Source organism: Aedes aegypti, chromosome 1, assembly GCF_002204515.2.
Source record: "Aedes aegypti strain LVP_AGWG chromosome 1, AaegL5.0 Primary Assembly, whole genome shotgun sequence".
In the NCBI taxonomy this organism is placed as follows: Eukaryota; Metazoa; Arthropoda; class Insecta; order Diptera; family Culicidae; genus Aedes; species Aedes aegypti.
Genome location: NC_035107.1, coordinates 136,091,991 through 136,113,184, shown reverse-complemented (window position 1 = coordinate 136,113,184; position 21,194 = coordinate 136,091,991).

Here is a 21,194-nt window from a genome sequence, read left to right as displayed (position 1 = left end):
TGCGTGTAACTGTAAAAAAAATTAAACAGCTCGTCCTTTTTACTATTCAGAGAACGAGCATTCCAATTTAAAATATTTAAATTATTATTTGGATCCATTAGAAAAACGTAATCCAATAACAATTTGATTAGTAAATTTTATACCAAGTTGGACTGCTTCAGTCATAGTGGTGGCTTTAAACATTGCATCAATCATTAGATTCAATTGTTCAGTTAGAAAATTAAAATCAGGGGCAGACATATCACTTGAAGTGGGTACATTGTCTGATGATTTCCCATTAGAATTTTCGGTAGACCAGCGGTTTTCATATCGTGCTCCGCGGAGCACTTGGTGCTCCAACCAAAATGGCACGGATCGAAATGGGATAAATAGTAGAACACATAGCACTGAAAAATACTGTTTTGAAGCACTGAACAGTACTGTTTTTTTAGCAGTGAGCAGTACGGTTTAATTGCTTTGAATAGTTTTGAAAACTTCCGAGAGCAGAAAGAAGTTGTGAACGCACAGCAACGATGCGCACTGATTTTACCACATTTCGCAGCTAAAAAAAAGTTGTGAATTTGGAGCATCAAAAAGAGCAAAAATTTCAACGACCAATCTTTTATTTTTCAATTATATTCACTTTGAATTTACACGATCATGTAACATTTGAGCATTCTTATTTAAAAAGTAAATGTATATTCATATAGGATTACCTAATGCTCTGAAAGTTCATGAATTTTGCTTATTTTTACAGTACTGTTCAGTTTACACAACATTGACAATTAAATATTTTTATCTGTGTTATTATGAAGAATTGCCTGCCTGACCACTTAGAAAGATGGCGTCTTTGGCATGTCAGTTTAGTATTGGCTTCAGTTAATTTTATTTTGAAAGAATATGTGGGCAAAACACATAAAATATCTTTTAGAATATGCTGGAGTGGAAAATTTCCCCACGATAGTTCAGTATAACTATGAATTTCTCTATCAAATCGAATGAGAAATCCATAATGTTCAGTGCCACCTTTCAATCATGCATAGTAAACTTTACCCTAGACGATATCATGCTATTTTTTTCTTTCTCTAAATCGATGATCAGTACTTGTGAAGATTACACTCGTCAATTCGAGTATCTACATACAAAACATTGTTCTTCCAGCCAGCCCTGATTCCAACGCCAACGGACAAGCAAACGATCCTAGAATCCAACTATAAAAATAAGGTTCAATATTTTCTCCTTTCCTCTGCGGAACAAACCTTGTCTTCGTGTCACAGACATGAACGGAGCACTTTTTCCGCTTCAACATACATATATGCAAACCGACATACGACTGTACTTGCTAACGCTAATGCTTCCCAGTTCATCTGGTCCCACGGAGAATTTTTCCTGCTGATAGTGGCTGTCATGCTGAAATTGGGTGGAAAAATAGCAGCAGTTACTCTTTCGGCATTTCACATTTGGCTCAGACTTACCACTGCCGCTCGCAAATCCCACAGCTACCTCCTACAAATGTAGGTACAGGCAATGCGGATGGAACAACAGCCGGAAGTCGGATCGTAGGATATTCAAGGAGTGACAAGTGACAATCGGTCGCCGTGGAAGTAGTACTACATTCAATTTTCATGGGATATAAAAGTTGTAATTTGATTTCCAGATACCTAGCATCAACTAGGAAAGCATGGCGAAGCTATCGAGAGAACAACAGTTTGGCACTCATGTAATCACTTTTCTCCTATCATTTCGTTGGTAAACTTTTAACTCCTGGGAATATGTTATATTCAGGAAGGTAATCACGGTCAACTGCTGGGCATGTTATTTGCAGTGGGAGTGACAACCAAGGATTACTCGGTGAAATGAAATGCATTTGGTGATTGGAGGTTTACTTTGGACTACTTTCCTGGAACGGAATCAATTGAGATGCTCTTTTCTGTTTCACTCAACAACATTGTTATTTTTGATTATGTATAGTAAATAGCTCTAAAACTTGAAATTAGACTTACCCGAGCAGGGATGCATAACAAGCGCCTGTCTATTGCATCCTATATTTTGATATTATACCATAATTGGAAACCGTCGATGGAGGTGACAATAGGTCAAGGTGGTAATAATATTATCATATGATTATAATGATGTTTTGTTTTAAGATGGAAAAAGATACCCATCAAAATATGGGACAAGTGGTTTATTTCAAATGAATATTTGAAAAGTGCTTGAAAACAATGCCCTTTAAAATTTACTATTTTTGTTTGTCATAGATCATAACACTTTAAGATGGATGAAAACTATTTCATATTAATGAATGTCCATCTCATAACCTGTTATATATACGTAACATCAACAATGCTTAGAAGACGAATCTCTGATATCAAAGCGAATAAATTATTTTAAATATGTTTTCAACATTTACATATGCATTACCCATCAACGAAGGTGTACCAGTATTCGCCGCCCCGGGCTATGGAAATCGTTTTACGACCCAAATGGTTGCCAATTGTTTAGTGCTCGTTAAATGGCTTTAAATATACGGAAACATTCTTAGAAACCTCAAAAAATGCTTAGAAAATAATAGAAAAAAAAAATCATTTTCCTTAAAATGTTTGCTCCGTTACAACTTGTTTTGCCATGGTGTTCCTGATTCGCTACCCTCCATAACACTTGCAGTTACTTACACGGACGATGGAGCCTTAAAATCAGCTGGAACACTAAATTCAACCCACTATTTCTCAGCTTATCTAAGCTCAATTAACAAAATTTTGACACCTACAAAAATGTACGGGCTCATGTGCAATTTTTGAAATTATTTTAGAATCAATTGTTTGATTTGTACTACTAAAACAACAGAGGAAGTCCTAAAAAATCGAAATTTTGCGATTGTACGCACTCAACTTGTAGTTTATGGCGATAACCAGTGGCGCGGGAAGTAGGTAGGACAGGAAGGACATGTACTACGCACAATCAAATCCGGTCAAAGTATTGTCCTACCCACGATTCAACATATAGAAAATCAAAACAAGATCAGCAGACAGCTTGAAAAATAAGTTAAACTAGTTATCATCTGATATCGTGATATGTTTTGTGCATGACTCTCAAAATATACTGGCTCGTCAGAAGAACAATTGAGAATATCTATATTGTATATCTTGGGAAACTAACTGTAAGAATTGTTGCAAGAAACTATTTTAATCGTTAGAAAAACTAATGGAACAATCCTCTATGGCATTTCTGAATGAATCAATGGATGGTTTCTTAAAATTATCAACGACCAACCCTGTGTATGTCCTGGGGCAAATTCGCGTGAGAATTCCTGGAAGTAGTTGATCAGATATTTTTGAAATATTCATAAAGAATTATCAGAAGATTCTTGAACCATCTTTGAAAGAAGCTTTAAATTAATTCAAGACCAGTCGCATCGTGTTTTACAAAGCACGAGTGTGGTGGTACTAGCGATATCTGAACGTGTGATCACTCTTGATATAATCTATCAAAGCATTGCTGAACCTCTTAACGATTTTCAGAACAATTCCTATAAAATTCCCAGAGTGTCAAGAAGTCCTTGGCTGATTCAGAACTCCAAAGCAACTGCCTCCAGTAGTTCCCTCAGATATTATTATGATTTTTTTTTTCCAAAACTATCCCAGAATTTCCTCCAGATATTTTTTACAAATCCTTCAACCGAATTCTCCAGTTGTTACAGTAGGAGATCTTCCAAAGATTTCCAAAGTATTTTTCCGAGAAATCTACAAAGAACTATTTCAGAGTTTTCGAAAAAATAGCATAAGGGCATTTTTTTTTTTCAAGAAACCCTGCGAGAATTTCTCTGCCTGTACATGTTTTTAATTCATTCACATTTCCTCCCAGGGACCCAGGAATTCCTTGGCAGGTAGGCAGGCAGGTAGCTGTCATGTCTACCTATCTCAAGTGATATGCCTTATGACTCTGGTACCTTTTACTTGTTCGTACCTACGGAATTTCTGAGCTATAAATACTGGCTACCGTAGGCACAAAAATGGAGACTTCCCGGACTGTGGACTGATTAACATATTATTTTATTCTTTATTTGCAGGATATAACAGTAGCCATGCAGGCTATGAATAGCAGACAATGGTAAACAAACATTCGTGGCTACCTGCTTTGCTGGATAACCACTGCACTGCTATAGCAGCATGGGAGATCGTTGGAGAGCTGTCCATCTGAATTTGCAGTGCACAATGGACCGAATCGACAATTTATCCGGAAACAAGTGTTTTCTCTGTTCTCGATTTTAGATGTTATTCGTCATTGAGTTTTGCAACTTTTAAGAAAAAAATTGAATAGGGTGGCCCTTATTTAGGTTAAAATTTTGACTCAAACTTTTTTATTTGATGAAATTTGTGGCTGCGCTCTTCTGCGAACTTCTAGAAAATGTTATTTTGAACAACTTTGTCGAAAACACTTTTGATCTAACTCTTCATTTGAACTAAGTAAATTGATTTTGAAAGTTTTAACTTAGGGTGGACCCAAAAAATCAGTTATTTTGATCTAACTTTTTTTATTTTCAGTTTCACGTGAATGTGGTCTTCGGAAGAGTTGCTGAGGAAGTAAAGATACACATTTATGCTGAACATCGCAAGTTTGTGATTCTTGTGACTTTGAAGTTATGAGCAAATTTAAGTTAAAAACTATGAAATCTTTAGATGCCCATAACTGATGGAGTTGGTTCGATAATTTTTTTTTCTTTTAATGACATTAGAAAGGCCATACAATAGGCAACTTTTGATGCAAAAACTGTGAGAACGTAATCTTTGTAAATTGCGAAAATTCACTTCAAAAATACAATTGAAAAATTCGAAATTCACTTGTAACTCACAAGATTTAAAAAAAGGGCGTGCTGTCTTCAGCAAAGATGTAGAATTTAACTAGATCTACAACTTTCCCATACACCATTATTCCATTTTTGAGAGGTATTGTTTTTCATATTTTCACGTTCATTTTTACTTCTGGTGTGCTTGGAGGGAGTTTTTGAAAAAATAGAGTTTGTTTTTCGATTGGTACTGCTGTTATAGCCTCTGTGTTTGTTCGCTTTCTTCCGTTTTTGGGCCTTTTCCTTAGTTTTTTGCTGTGATGCACGACGCTGCTGACGATTGTCATATTCTGTCCAATCAGAGCGCCAAACCTTTTTTGCTCCTAGCAAACGCCAACCTGCAGTGCCATTCGAATTTCGGCCTGGGTTCAAAGTTTCGATTCCTTGATCAGCCAACTCATCTAAAAGGCTAGGGGGTGACTCATCTTCCACGAATCGAACAGCGCCAATGTTGGTTTGTGGTGAGTTAACAGTATCGATTAAAACTTTAACTTCACTCAAAATTTCATTGCCGATCGATTGCATTTCAACTATCGCATCCGTTGTCATGTGTGGCTGACTGGCATTATGATCGTTGCAATGAGCAGCCATCTCAATGGTTAGACTGCTCAGTGACTGGACTTCAGAACAGATCTTTTTTAGTTCGCTGGTTAGATCTGTAGTCAACGTTTCAACAAAATCTTCAATGTGCTGTTTTGAAGATTTCATAGATATGTCTAAAAGCCCGGTCAAATGATTTTTTATTGCGAGTAAATCACTGTTGGGCGTATCATTTTTTATTGTTGAGTTTTTTTCAGCCACACGCGATAATGCCGACACAGCATTTGAGACGATCGACGATGTGTTGTTGTTAATACTTAGCACCGATTCCTTTAGGTGAAGCTCAATTTGGTCAAATAAATCCCCCATTGCACTGAGCTTTTTTAGATCGGCGGCTACTCGAAGATTGGCGTCAGTTTGTGCCCTAATTGAATCGATTAGCTGCTGCTGTTGATGGAGCACTTTGCGGGTGTCAATTCCGTTTTTCAAATGATGCTGGCAATCACCGCAGAGAGGTATCATAAATGATAAAATAAAACTCTCCTGATGGCGTTGCACACCAATGCATGCCGCGTGGTAATTTTTACAGCAGAACTCGCACTTCCATAGGAAGCGATCGTCACTGATGTTGCATGATTTAACACTACACTGCATTTTTACCGGTCGCGCGCGATGTTTGTAAACAGCAAAAAAAAAAATAATTTAAAATAACTACGGAGCGCTTAAAATGCGTCTACACCCGACGACTGACTCAACTGAAACTTTTACAGGCAAACGTGATGAAAATTTAAAGTTTTTCGTAGGTTTTCAGTAGAGTAAGTTTTGAGTGTGATCTAAAATGTTTATTTCTGCTCCAACATGTAAAATTCAATTTATAGCTTAGCTTAGCTTAGCTTAGCTAAGCTAAGCTAAGCTAAGCTACACATATCAATGGTTGCTATTCCGTGATTGACCGAAGTCAGTGAAAATGCACATTGATCCTGTTTGATCCTGCCCTCATCACCCGCCCCCACAGGAGCAAGCATTAAGGTCGAAGAATCAAACACGACTAAGCGATCACGTCACTTTTTCACTTTCACTCGACCGACGCGCTACATGTTTGATCCTGCCCTCATCGCCGGCCCCCGCAGGAGCAAGCGTCAAGGTCGAAGGATCAAACACAACTCTCCAACATGTAAAATTCAATTTATGTCGAAAAACTACATGTCATCGCTTTGCAATTTAATTCATTAACAAACAGGCTAAAAAATAGGATTTTTTAAAAATTTTGAATCTAAATAAGTTTTGAGTGTAATCTCCAATTTTTCTTTCTAATCAAATCAATGTCGAAAGAACTACATGTCAGTGCTTTGAATTTTGGTTCATTGGCATACCGATAATAAAAAAAGGTATTGAGGTTTGAGTGTAATAAACAAAATTGAAGTTCTGCTCAAACAAGTTTTCTGCAATTCTGCTAGTAAATTTGTGCCGAAAAAATGACAAAATTGGATCATTGAACAACATGACAGAAGAAAGTTTTAATCTAGGATGCTACTACCAAAAGGTTGAACTGATTGAAATTAGTAATGAATGATTTCGATGTTTTTGGTTGATTGACGCTTGAAAGTGTTGCAGGAATTGTCAATGTTAAAACATTGGAGAAAATGTTGAGTAGAACTATCAACAATGTTTAGACAAAATTCTTTGCCAACTTCTATTGCCAGTTCTTTATGAATTAAAGTTGAGTTAGGTTAAGTTTATTAAAAAGTTATTGTTCTCTCTTACGAGCAGGTTAATTCAATACACCTATAAAATTATGCGATTGCGAAACATTTGATGTCTTTTAACAGCATGCCCAGCAAATTTAGCATTATTATACGTCTTGGTCAACACAAAAAACCTTTTCGCAACCAATCCTGAATGAGCTTGATGTATTCCTTCCACAAACGATTGCAAGTGATGGACCAGAATTATCGTGTGACCTTGATGATGATTCCATCTAACGATTGCCACCATTTCTCATGGGCCAGCTACAGTGGAGTGGCAAAGAAATTAAACTTCCTCGGGCGTATATATCACAGTCAAAGAAGGACGAACACGTAGGCCCAGCCAACAGGAAAAAGATAAGGGTACAGATACGATTTACGGCATGGCATTGAACGTTCCGATTGAGGACATCAGTTGACGAGATTCGTAGTTCTGGTGGCAATGGAAGCATACGCATATCTTTTGGCCCTCATTTCCTTCTCCAGATCTGTATTGGGCCCAACTTACGTAACACAGAAAACTATTTTAACGTAACGTAATTTATGAATGTGTCTTATGTGTGGTTCGGATTCATATGCTTGATATTGTGACACGTTTCTTCTTCAATATTGCTTATTTATTGAGTTCCCTGCTTTCTTAAGCCAACCCACCTTTTTTTCAAGGATGATTGATAAAAAGCTTTTCTCGGTGCGCACATTTCATGCCAAAGTTTGTCGGCTGATTGATTCGTGCGAACGAATGCCTTTTGTTGGTTTGGTATGATAAACCTGCAAAAATGTGCACTGCTAAGCTGGCTTAAAAACATATTGAATATTATTACTGTGAATTTCCATTCCATTCCCAAGTTGAAAACTTTGTTTTCTAGATAGAGTTATGTGTTCGGGGTCGAATATTGAGCACACAATAACTGTTAAAAGGCTTCCCTAGAATCACGTCCTCAAAAAAATGGTACTCTCCTAACACGACACGTACAACGCCAGTTAATGGTTAGTGTTCGGCTGGGGAACATAATTGATGTGTCTATTTGCGAATTCTTGCGTCAGTTGCTGCATAGATGGTTTTGCGATGTCTGCAAAAGTTTTCTAGGCCAGTGTTCTCTTGATTTATTTGGTCGGGAACTCAAGAATTTGCCCGTTTTAGTTCGATATATATTAAGACATAATTGAAAGTGCTTACCCGTCACAGACAAACTAATTATGTTAAATCACATATGTAATTATTTGCGTCTATTTGTGGCCCAATCAAACGATGATGGGTTCAAATCTCGGCCAGACGAGGATCTTTTCGGGTAAAACATTCTTACGCACTGCAATCTATGTTTCGTATTTTTTAAATGTCCTCCACCATTTTTGTTCACAATACGAAATATTTGCACGTGACACAATCTCTAGGATCAGCAACTTTATGAAATATTCATTGTTTTCTGCAACGAAATGGTTCCGTAGACTCATTTAGTAGAAACACTTGGCTTTTAACCCATCCTATCGTTTTTTTGATAAACACATGAACCGGTTGAATGAACAAAAGCTGAAACATTCATAATGTTTTACGAAAGGTTCTTACATTTTGTTTCAACATTTGTTCTCAATACGAAACAAACGTATTTCGACGTCTCGTAAAATGGCTTATTGAAGTAGATTAGTTGTTGACTCATAGAAATAAATGGCGAACACGAAATTCTTGCAACACTTACAACTACCCAGACAAACAGAATGTACTTATAAATAAAATCACCTGGAGGCTTTGTGCAAAATTTCACTTATAAGATGTCGGGAAAAGGCCTTCTACGCACAAAAGTGGAGGCGATATACGTGTATACATTGTGTGATGAATAAAAGCATACAATGCGAGTGTATAAATTTTGTACCGAACTAACCTGTGATCTTATGTGACTTAACTTATGATAACAAATGTTGATTTGACAGCTGCTACGGATTGATTCGACTTACTTTGTACGAGTGTACGGGACGAAACAAAATGTACAAATAACCTCAGGAAAAAAAACGTTTTATGCGAGGAAACTCATCAATCTAACGATGTTATCCATCGTGTTTTGCGGCTTTGATGTAAGTTGTATGAATAAACGAGTTATTGCGTTATCTTTTATGCGACTTCTGGTTGTCTGGCTGGCTATAACTTTTTTTACCCACTGGACAGAAATTACCCAAACTTCAAAAGTTTATCTTTGAAGTGTATTGTTCACATCCTGTGAATTGCTTAGTTGTGTAGTATCTTGCGGCAAAGATAGAAGTGAGTCAAGTGGAGACGGGTGGAACAAATTTGTACGCTCACATGCAAAATAAGTCCCATCGAACTTTGGGAAAAAACACTGGAAACCTGTAATCCAACCGTCTCAAGAGTAATAAAAAGGTTCAACGACCGGTTGACTATCGATCACAAGCGCGAAGCAGCATGTCAGCAGAAGGTTAAGGATCAATTTAGCCGAAATACGAACATTTCAACACGTGATGTAGCCAGAAAGGGCAGCGTTTTGCAAACTTACATCCAGAAGATGAAGACAAGAGCTGGATTATATACATTTAAGGTGAAGATGCATCGAAGCCAAACCTCAAATTTTCAAGGGCAGAAATCTGGAGAACCAAACATCCGTTTAAGATAAGAACTTATTCGATTGGTCACCACCAGCATGTCGATAAGGTTTTCAGCTTAAACTGATGGTTGGTTCTCCAAATTTGTGCTCTTGAAAATTTGAGGTTTGGCTTCGATTTATCTTCATCTTAAGGTTCGAAACTTCCCAAACCGCGATGAAAGGCAGCAAACTGTGGCCAAGACCGTACAAGGAAGCTCTACACTGCCTAAAGACAGTTGCTGTGTGATGGATGACGAAACATACGTTAAAGCTGACATCCAACAAATGCCAGGGCATGAATTTTACATCGGAAAAGATAAATTCAAGGTGGATGATACCTCATTTTGCAGACCATCTCACCTGTGGAAAGCGAAGTGAAATTTTCGTCACAACAGGCATCATCAATGGTGAAATTTTCAAGACTGAATGCCTCCAAAAACGTCTCTTGCCATTTTTTAGAGCAGCACAATAAAAAGCCACTATTTTGGCCGGATATAGTTTCAACCAATTATTCTTAAGGTGAAGCGGCGTGTAACTCAAAGAATCATCAGAATCATCGCTTTTCCAAATACATTTTCAAAACAAACATACAAAAAATATAACATTTGTGTTTAGCATATTTTTATGTAAACACATGGGAAATTTAGTAGATTGACGAGTATTGGTAATCAAAACCTGCTCTTCAATCGTGCATATCAAAAGGAATACATTATAATTTAATTAAGGGCAATGGAATTTCTCTTGAATTTCGCTGTTTTTATTGGATTTATCGCATATTTTTGTTATCCACCGGCACGGTTTATGTTTGCAAGAGATGACGGTGGTGCCATGTGGCTGGTGACAGATTTTTCTACCAATTAAAACTTATCATTTTACAAATTGTTTTCATCACAAGATCACTGATTTAATACATTTTAAATGATTTTTTGTGATCAATTCACAATAAATGCTATGATTTTACAGTTAGCAACTCTGACATCACTGCGCTCAACAATCGCGATGATTGTGTACACACGGTAGACGCGTCCCGACGCATCGCACTGTACACGCAAACAAATTTTGTTGCATAATCTACCTAATCCATGGTAGAATTAAGAACTGCACCAACGATTTTCAACCGACTACAAAAATCTGTTAAGTTTACTATAATCTGGTGAAAATCACTGAGCAGTGCAGTAAATTTGACTATGTCCATAGTAGCATCCACTACAAAGCATTGTATTTCAATCCGTGACACACACCGTACAACACAGTGTGGTCAAAAGTATGATGCTAAACTTCTCAAATCAAGAATGTTTCTAGTCAAAAATACTACAACTCTGGTTAAATCAACAGAAGAAATTTTCTTGTGTAGTGATGTTGACTATGTTTTGGTAGAGTTAACAGATTAATGTAGTCGGTTGAAAATCGTTGGTGTAGTTCTTAATTTTACCATGGATTCAGTAGTTTCTACAATAAAATTCATTTCAGTGTAGAGCTTGTCATTATTAAAGTCAGGGCAGACAATCGTCAGATTCGTCACCGTGCGGCGTGCGGCGACGAAATAAAAAAAGACATCGTCATCCATAACAACTCAGCCAGGTCGTCGTCTCGGCATCGACAAAAGAATGCACGACTAAGTTCAATCCAAAATTGTCAACGAGCAAACCTTTCTTCATTCCGCTTCCTACCCTTACTCACAAGAAGAAGGCGTTTACCATCACATAATTGCTTGTATTGGCAAATGAACCCACCCTCCTCATGATTCTTCAATAGCTCTGTTGGTAAGCGCGTGGAGTTGACGGTTCAGAGATCGTGTGTTAGATTCCAGACGCGTTTTGTTCTTTTGTGTTTGCTTTATCTATTCAAAAAATGCTCATAATCTATCGAAGACACGATTCATATTTTTAGTCGGCTCAGTGCTCCCGAACGAAGATTCGCCCGTAACGAAGGAATCGTATTCGTTCGTCATGACGCTGAGTCTATGGAGCGGAACTCTGCGGCAAATCGTCATCCGACGCTGGTTGAGTGACGATGACGACGCTTCTTTTAGTTTCGTCGCCGACTTTTTCCATTTGACGGTGACGTTTGTCTAGCCTGTTTTGAGTGGTCCAAATTGCTAAAGTCTTGGAATGATTTTATGCTTCGTAGAGCTGGTTTCTGTAATTTGAAACAATTGGAAACAAATAACGTATGAATTTCAAGTTTCCATGCTTTGCCCAACCTTTCTGAGCTGAAAAAAAATGAAAATGTTGGAAATTTTATGTAATAAACATAGGCATATATCAGTGTGCGGCGACGTGGTCGATTTGCAGCAAGTGAAAATCACCGCAATCATAGTTTTGAGAGCTGCGGTTAACAAAACTATATAAATATTTGATTCTCGTTTGAAATGTGCTCCTTTAAGGCAAGTGAATGAAAGATTTGTCTAGTGGAAGTGTTGTGAACGCAATATGAAATCCAAAACACAAATGTTTGCTGCACAACTACAATGAAAAAGGTAAGCGTACTCTATTTACAAGTGTAGTTGTGTGCATTAAATATTGTAATACAACCTGAAGCATTTTTTTTTCGTATAAATTATCCATAAAATCAGGTGATGGGCAGTTATATTTTATCGATGCTGCAAATACCAATATTACCATAACACTATGTTAATGATTGTAGAGGAAGCCGTTTTGCGATGATGCACCAAAAGGCCTAATACGTATATGAAACTGCCCTGCAATTTCTTCTTCTTCTTCTTCTTCTTCCTTTTCTTTTTCTTCTTGGCATTACGTCCTCTCCGGGACAGAGCCTGCTTCTCAGATTAGTGTTCTTATGAGCACATCCACAGTTATTAACTGATTGTATATCGTGTGGCAGATACGATGATAGGGAAATCAAGGAAATTTATTTTACGAAAAGATCCTGGACCGACCAGGAATCGAACCTAGACACCTTTAGCATGGCATTGCTTTGTAGCCGCGAACTCTAACCACTCGGTTAAGGAAGGCCCCCTGTTTATATCCAATAAATACATGAGATTTAAAAGTAAGCTAAATGTGTTTTTTCGTTTTTGCCCTTTAGGATAAGGATGGTTGTTTAATTTGTTCCTCTGGAAGAGCTGAAGGGTAAAACTTGATACTCTACCAAAGCGTGGTGGGAATCTCTGCTACAGGGAAATTCAACGAAACAGCGGTTTTCAACAAACCTTTTCAGGGTAGTTTGATACGGTGCTACCACATAATTTTCCCAACAATATTTGGTGGCAAAGCGGTCAATACAAATACAAAATGGCGGAAACAAGAATTTCTTTACACAATAAATTAACGTACACACAGCAGAGTTTAGCAGGCCTTATATAATTATTTATTATTTAAATCATCAATAAAGTAAATAACTTTGGTTAGCCATTTACTTACAATTACAGCGCTCACCGTTGCGGCCGATCGTTGGGTTGGTCGACATGCTGGTTCTCTGGATGTCCTTGTGGGCATTTCTTCCGGGCTTCTTTTTTTTCTTCTTCTATTTCTTTTTTTGGTGTTCTTCTTCTCTTGATCTTCTTAGTTTCCGTGGGCTAATCAATTCGATTCACATCGCGATTCCCACACTGCAGGAGTTGCATCCTTATCCCTCAAGGTTCATATAGTGTAAATCCGAAAAAGCGCCCTCGACCAAGTTCTCAACTAAATGAATGATCCTCAACTCCTAAAGGTAAATCGTACTTAGTACTGAAACTTCGCTAAAGACAGTACTGTGCTATCTGAGCAAAATGAACAAATAAAAATAGTTCTAAGAAGACATCAACCAAAAAGCAAATAAATGTGAAATAAACGTCACTCAAACATCAATAAAATGGAGACAGACTTTTATTTCAAATTTGGACATTTACTTTTTCAATACGGCACATTACATAAATAATAAAATATTTGAGCTAAACTTCTGACTGACCTTTCCAACAAATATTTTATTGTGGCCTTGAAGTGAGCGGTCACAAACTAGAATGTAAGTAATATTGCACATTTCTTTCACCACTGGACTATCGCAAAAGTTTTTACAAGTACGGAAATGCCAATAAAAGTGCGCAATGGCATCAAATAGGGTAGGTGTCTTCGGGGCACTTATTCTTTGTAAATCAGAGAATAAGTGCTCTGAAGACACTAAAGTGATTTGATTTATTCCCGCACTTTTATTCACACTTTCGCACTTATGATGCCGCTCTTCGCAGTCCAGTAGTTAAAGAAATACCAAATATAATCAAGTGCTTTTCTTTGGCCGAGTGGTTTGATTCCAAGGCTTCAAAACAAAGCCATGCTGAAGGTGTCTGGGTTCGATTCCCGGTCGGTCCAGGATCTTTTCATAATGCACGGAAAGATCTGTTCTCGTTATCACGAATAAAAAATCATGAAACCATGAATCCAATAAATGGTATCATGACGAAAACACAAAATATCAACAAACGTTTCCATGAATAATAATCATTAGCATTCTGGGCGTTATGCGCATCTGTCAGTTTTGTCAGTTAGAATCGATTTGAAAAAATTCTGCGTCGGGGGCGATCGGACGTAGGGTGTTTCATGTATTTTGGACAGAGCGTTACGCGTGGATTATTTGGCCACTTTCATTTGATTTTGCCGTAAATGGCCAAACTATATACACTACCCGTCATAAATACGGACTCAATAAAATAAGTATAGCAACACTCAGCTGAACATTGAATCACCCTGAAAAGTTTAGCATCTTCTCAAAACAGGTAAATTCACATAATGAAAAGCATCCTGGAAATACTGGGAGTTTTCCCGGTATATTTTTTTCAGAATATCAGTGATGATTTGTATCATAAATATTAAAATGGCCAGGCCCTTTGTGCCAACCTGGGTTTGAAGATAATTCCAAAATTCGCGGCGATCAGATTATTCACGTATAAATAACATAAGTAGATGGAAAACCGAATTTAGTACTAATACCATTTTATTCCACTCTAGTGGAATTAAATGGTAGAGTACTAAATTCTACTGATAGGTTTTCTAGTAAACAGCTCGAAGATTTATTATTATAAATAACATGACAGACGAATTTTTTTGAAGGAGAAACGGGAACAACCGTATCAACCGTTGCATTCGTTCCATTTCTGGGATAAAGATAAAATCATTGGGAGTGGCTTTGCTAAGAATATTAATGCACACTTCTGTAGTGATTTTAGTCCTTTTCCGATTCCTGGGATGGGACATGGGTATTGCTTCCTCATTCCTGGCTGTGAAGCCTAGGCTACAGTGCCATTACTCGCTCTCTGCAACGAAAACAAAAACATTCTGACCTCTCCCAAAGCAGTAATAGATAAATGCATTATTTGTGATAAGCGTTTCAAAATGTTCATTACTTGAAACGAGATTAGTAAACCTAATGGAAATGTTTATATGATCCAATTGCACATAGTTGTGTATAATGTTACAAAAATATAGAAATAAAGGGAAACTAATGCAAAAGTTCATTTAGTAGCGCTAATTGCTAATGCTACTGTGGATTTTGAGACGAAAATTTTGAGAACTAGTTTGAACGGTAGCTGTTAAGTACCGTAAACCGGGGTATCATTGATCAGCGGGGTAACATTGATCGGAATGACTCATATCGTAAAAAGTTGGTATCATCATTTATTGATGAAACATTTCCAAAGCATGAATGTTGCTTCTCTTTCTTATATTAATAAGCTATTAAAAATTGAGATTTTTGCAAAAATTGCGTTAACTTTATGCGTAAATTTGTCAAGTTTGCGAAACAATGATTTTAATGGTTAAGGATGACACTACCGAAGATTCATGTCTCACATAGGTTCTGCAAGCGATATGAGCAAGGAAAATGCGGTTCTCACTAAAAATGGCATCGCCCAAAACGATTCCGTTGTCAAAACTTTTATAAGTATGTTCAATTAGGCAACATTAACGAATTACTGTTAAGAATGTAAAATTCCCTTAGGAAATTGCCTACCTTTAGGCGTATTTCGAAGTTTGAGGTGTTTTTAATTTTAAATTAAATCAAAAAGTAAATGAGATGCAAGCGTTTGGACATCATATTCGGCTTCAGGGGCCATGATTTAAGTAAGTAACGACATTTTCAATATTACCGAACGTTGTTTACATGGATGATCAATGTTACCCCATATCAGCTAAATGAAAAAATCACATAAAACATTTTTGTATACATGCTTTAATCTTTCAAAAAAACAAAATACAGTATGTAGTCACGAGCTATGGGTGGCAGTACTTGTTTCAAAAATATAAAACTCAGAACATTTGCATTTTTGAATTAAATATTTAAGAAATATCCTAAAAACTGATCAATGTTACCCCGGATTACGGTAACGACAATGTTACGAAAAACATAGGAAACTCATGGACTTGCTTGTCGATTGGAAAAGAGAAAACTATAGATAAATAGGAACGAAGTCACCAAAGTTGCCAAACAACTTCTCGTATAGGCGGGTTGTGGAATGACCGCATTCAATACTGTTTTTTTTTTTTTTCACTATTTTCGTCGACTATTTCCGTGATTTTAACAACTTAATAACACACGTAAAAGTATTGATAAGCAGAACCATTTTACTGCCATTAGCCGAAATTTTCAAAATTCTCATAAGCACGAACAAGAAAAATATAGGATCGATTTTTTTCACGTTGAAAACGATCATTCAACCTTTTATTTTATTCAAGCAATCAGTCATCAAAAGACCAAGTGTCACACATTCTATATAAATCAATACTTCTTCCTTGAACAATCCTAAAAATCAAATTTTTCACGAAGGTTTGGACCTAGATCCCATTCTGATCACATCACACATCAGTCGTACGAAAAGTTCAATGCATCATCCAGCATCACCATCCCAATTACCAACATAATCGGTGAAACAGGAAGTTAAAAACACATATCACTAAACACTACCGATCGATCGCGTCTATGTTCGCTTTTATTACTCACACACTTCATTGCATATGCTACTAAACTATCCGCCATTACAAAAAAAATAAATAACAATCTTGTTCGAAACACTTGCTGGCAGTCTTCAAAAATCATCATTGCTGCACAGATTTTTTGAAAAGCATGCTTTGGAAATATCAATGCTTCGCGTAGCATTTGCGCCTTTTCAATTCATTTGCTCCTGTGCTCACTTGATCAAAAATAATGCATCATTGATTCAAATCATTTCAAAGCAAACTCCATACGCTAGACAGACCATTGCTAGCATAGAAAAAATCGCTGTGTAGAATGACGGTTTTCAGCTGAAGGTGGCTGGGTTCGAACATCCTGTCGATTTCCTTGACGTCCCTGGGTATATAATATCTCCCATAGATTATCACCCTTATTCTTGTTTACGGCGTATCGAAACTTATTCGTTCGAATCCATGTCCCATCTGATTTTGCTGGCGTAAACGGGAATGCAAATCTATTTGCGATCAAAACCTGGGTATACCTGGGTGAAAACTAATAGTTTCTTTGATCCACGAAAAAAAAGTTTGGTTCAAAATGTAAAATTCATATGTTAAAAACGTTAATGGTCAAACTTGACCATCCGGGCATAATGGAATTTGTTTGTCGGGTTAAATGGACTTAGAAAGGGGAAAACAAATTTTTCCATGATTTTTTCATTTGGTAGATCTTTTTCAGACATTCCAAGAACATTTTTATTGCCACAAAACATAGGATAAAATATTGTGAAGTCATGCATAACAGAGTGTTGAAGATCAGGGTCCGTATAATATAGCCTTGTTCTGAACGGTGCAATAATAGTTGGGTTCCGTGAAATGTTCCATGCCTCCCACAGCGCTACAGTGGTGGTGTTCTTGATCGATCATGACGCTAATGCCATAAGCATGCATATTTGATAAAATATCATGCCATTTTCGTAGGAAAAGACAACGGAAACTGATTGTGGCTGTAATAAAAAGATGATTACATTAATGTTTATATATAATACATGAGCAAATTCAACTGATACTCAATAACAGGTACATATAGTAGTGCGTAGAGCAACAACCATAGATGATTTGAATTCTGAATAATAACTCTGTTCACACAACATCGTGTACCATTTTGATAAATATTATCACTTGTTAAGCCATTGACGCGCACTTCGTGAATTCGCGATGAAAAGAAAACAGTGTGCGTTGCTAAGCCTACCACAATGCTTGTTATCCCTCTGCAGCTTAGTCTACCTTGTTGAATGAGTCACAAATGATTCAGAAAAATGATGCAGTATTTTCACCGAAATGATAGGATCAAATCAAAGCCTTGTTGGATTGAAAAAATAAGGATCGTGCATTCTCTTTCTCGTTGTTTTATGTCAAAGGCAAATTTGAAGACTGCTTGCTGGGTGGCATAGCACCATCACCCTTTTCAACACTACACCAGCCGAATTGAAAATGTCGCGGAACCGAGATGAACCGTGACAGCCAATTCGAAATCGCAACCACTCGCGAGCACAGCTTGCTGCAATCTCCTGAAATTTCTGTAATCATCGTCATCATCGAAGCTTGAAAAGTAGTTTTTCTGTTCAAAACTATAAATTATTCGATGAAAATGTGTTTACTGTAGTTCGGTCGGAGAACAGAATACAGTGAACACATTTTCCTGTAAATTTCCTTGATTTTGAAAGAAAAAACTGCTTTTGAAAATTCCGAAAACAATGGCGGATTCTGCCCCCTTAAAACTCACGGTGCATTATATTGAGAAGGTGATATATTTCGAAAACTGACAGTTACTTGACGACGTCATTCCTATCCATCTCGAACAAATTTTTGAAAAACAAATATGATCTAGTGGTCCGGATCAATCGTTCAAGGTATATGGTACGATAGGAGTGACGTCACATGTTTACAACCAAATTCGATGTTTACGCCATTTTAATTTTTATGGCCACCGTCCAACCTACTCGCATTTTTTCGGGCACAAGCCAACCGATCCATCCAATAGATCGAGTTGCAAATGCTACTCGCCGCTTGCTTACTTACAGCAAGCATGGATCAGCTGGCTTGTGGACGAGAAAATGCGAGTAAGTTAAAAGGACCGATTGATTTTTACTCATGGCCTACAAAAAAGCCATGGAATCATAAACGATTTGCACACATATTCATGAATAATATTTTTGTTTTCCGGAATTCATTTCATAATTCCTAGTTTGACTATTCATGATTTTAGAAATCATAGTCATGAGTTGCTGTTAACGGAAAAAATCGTTTTTTTATCTTTATTAGGGTAATTCGCTAATTGTTGAACGCTACCCAAATGTTGAACGATCTGTAGAAACCATGTTGAAACATGAAATTGAACCATTTTCAAACAGTTTCAATAAATTATACAAATTATTTTGTAAGTTAGCTGTACTATTGGGCACAATAAATTTAATTAGCACATAAATTTCTTAAACGAAATATTTATTGAAAACTTTTATTTTTATTGACCAATTTATTGGTACCCCTCTCATCGTGACAACATGTCTACTTGAAGGTTTCAAATAAAGAGCTTTTGGTTTATGTGGGAATATTATTAGTTGAATTTTGGAAGCATTAGGAGAAATCTTCCATTTTTGCAAGTATGAAGAAAAAACATCCAATCTTTTTTGCAATCGACTACAGATGACACGCAGACTTCGTCCTTTGGCGGAGAGACCTGTGTCATCCGCAAACAAGGATTTTTGGCATCCCTGAGGTAGCTCAGGTAAGTCAGATGTGAAAGTATTGTATAATATTGGTCCCAAAATGCTGCCTTGGGGACACCAGCTCTTACAGGAAGTCTTTCAGATCTGGAGTTCTGATAATTAACCAGAAGTGTACGATTTGACAGATAACTTTGAATTATTCTAACAATGTATGTTGGAAAATTAAAATTTCTTCAACTTTACGACCAAGCCTTCATGCCAAACACTGTCGAATACTTTTTCTATGTCTAGAAAAGCAAGACCAGTAGAATAGCTTTCAGATTTGTTGGAGCGGATCAAATTTGTTACACATAAGGGAGTTACAATCATCATTCATAGGCGTATAAAACATTTTCTTTATTTGAAACCAAAGTTTTTGAAACTTTGGGTGTTTCTATTGAAACACAGGTTGGTCAATTGGCAAAACAGCTCTCAGTTAATAACTGTGTAAGTACTCACAAAAACGCTAAGCTAAGAAGCAGGCTCGGTAATGCTAGAATGAAGAAGAAGAATTAATTTTTATGTGCGTAGTAAAGTATATATTCAATCATAAAAATTGCGATGAAAACAGGTGTTCATTCGAAAATCTACATGCGTTCATAGGTCGATTGACGCTTACTAGTTAAGAACTATTTTTCCACCGTAAGCTGACAAAAGCTCGATCAGAAAAAAAAATCAATATGTTGAAGGCACAATTTTACAATATTCGTTTCTTATCAACTGTTGTGGGCTGTCTAGAAAAATTGATTATTCAATTATTTGTCTAAAAACCTTTCAATCTAATAGCGATAATAAATTAAGAATTCAAAAATCGCAGAAAATTCCGATGAACATCATCCTTAAATCGATCACCAAAGACAGTTGATCCCAATTTCGGAGCTTGTTTCAAACTCCGTCAACTCACAAAACGATGCAAACAGCACGAACACGACATTCTCAAGTGCGAAGCATCTTTTGATGGTTGGTAGGTACATAACAGCATGAGCAGAATATAAACGCCAAATCGAATTTCCTTACGCGTTATCCATCGCGGAAAACAACCTATTTTCCCCTGGCACTATGGGCCAGAAAACAAAATTTCGCGACAAAATTCCAAACACTTCCAAAATGAACAAAAATTAATCTAAAAGTAATACAAACTTAAGGAAGCATGCAAATGTCGTGTTTGGGATGACTAAGATTCATTTTGAATTGAATTGAGAATATTTGTAAGGATTCTGAGTTTTTGGGAAAATATTTAAATAAAGGCATTATTATTTCATATTCGCTCATAAATCATTTTACAAAATATATAGTACATTTTCAAAGATATGTTTCAAACATTTCAAAGTATTTTAAAGATACACTGTTAAGTTTCTCTGAATAGTAAAAAAAGCATGAAAAATGTGATCATATTTATCATAGTTGTTTGGAATGCATTGGCAACTGTTTATTTGATGTATTTATTGGTTTTTCAACTTACTTTCTCTTCTTTCTGGCGTTACGTCCCCACTGGGACAGAGCCTGCTTCTCAGCTTAGTGTTCTAATGAGCACTTCCACAGTTATTAGCTAAGACCTTACTATGCCAATGACCATTTTTGCATGTGTATATCGTGTGGCAGGTACGATGATACTCTATGCCCTGGGAAGTCGAGAAAATTTCCAACCCGAAAAGATCCTCGACCGTTGGGATTCGAACCCACGACTCTCAGTTTGGTCTTGCTGAATAGCTACGCGTTTACCGCTACGGCTATCTGCTTACATTTGTATTTAATTTACTATTGAAATTTTCTAACGCAATATTGTTACTGTACATAACCTATGAAAAATCCATACAATCATCAGAGAGTTATATAGGCATGGTCCA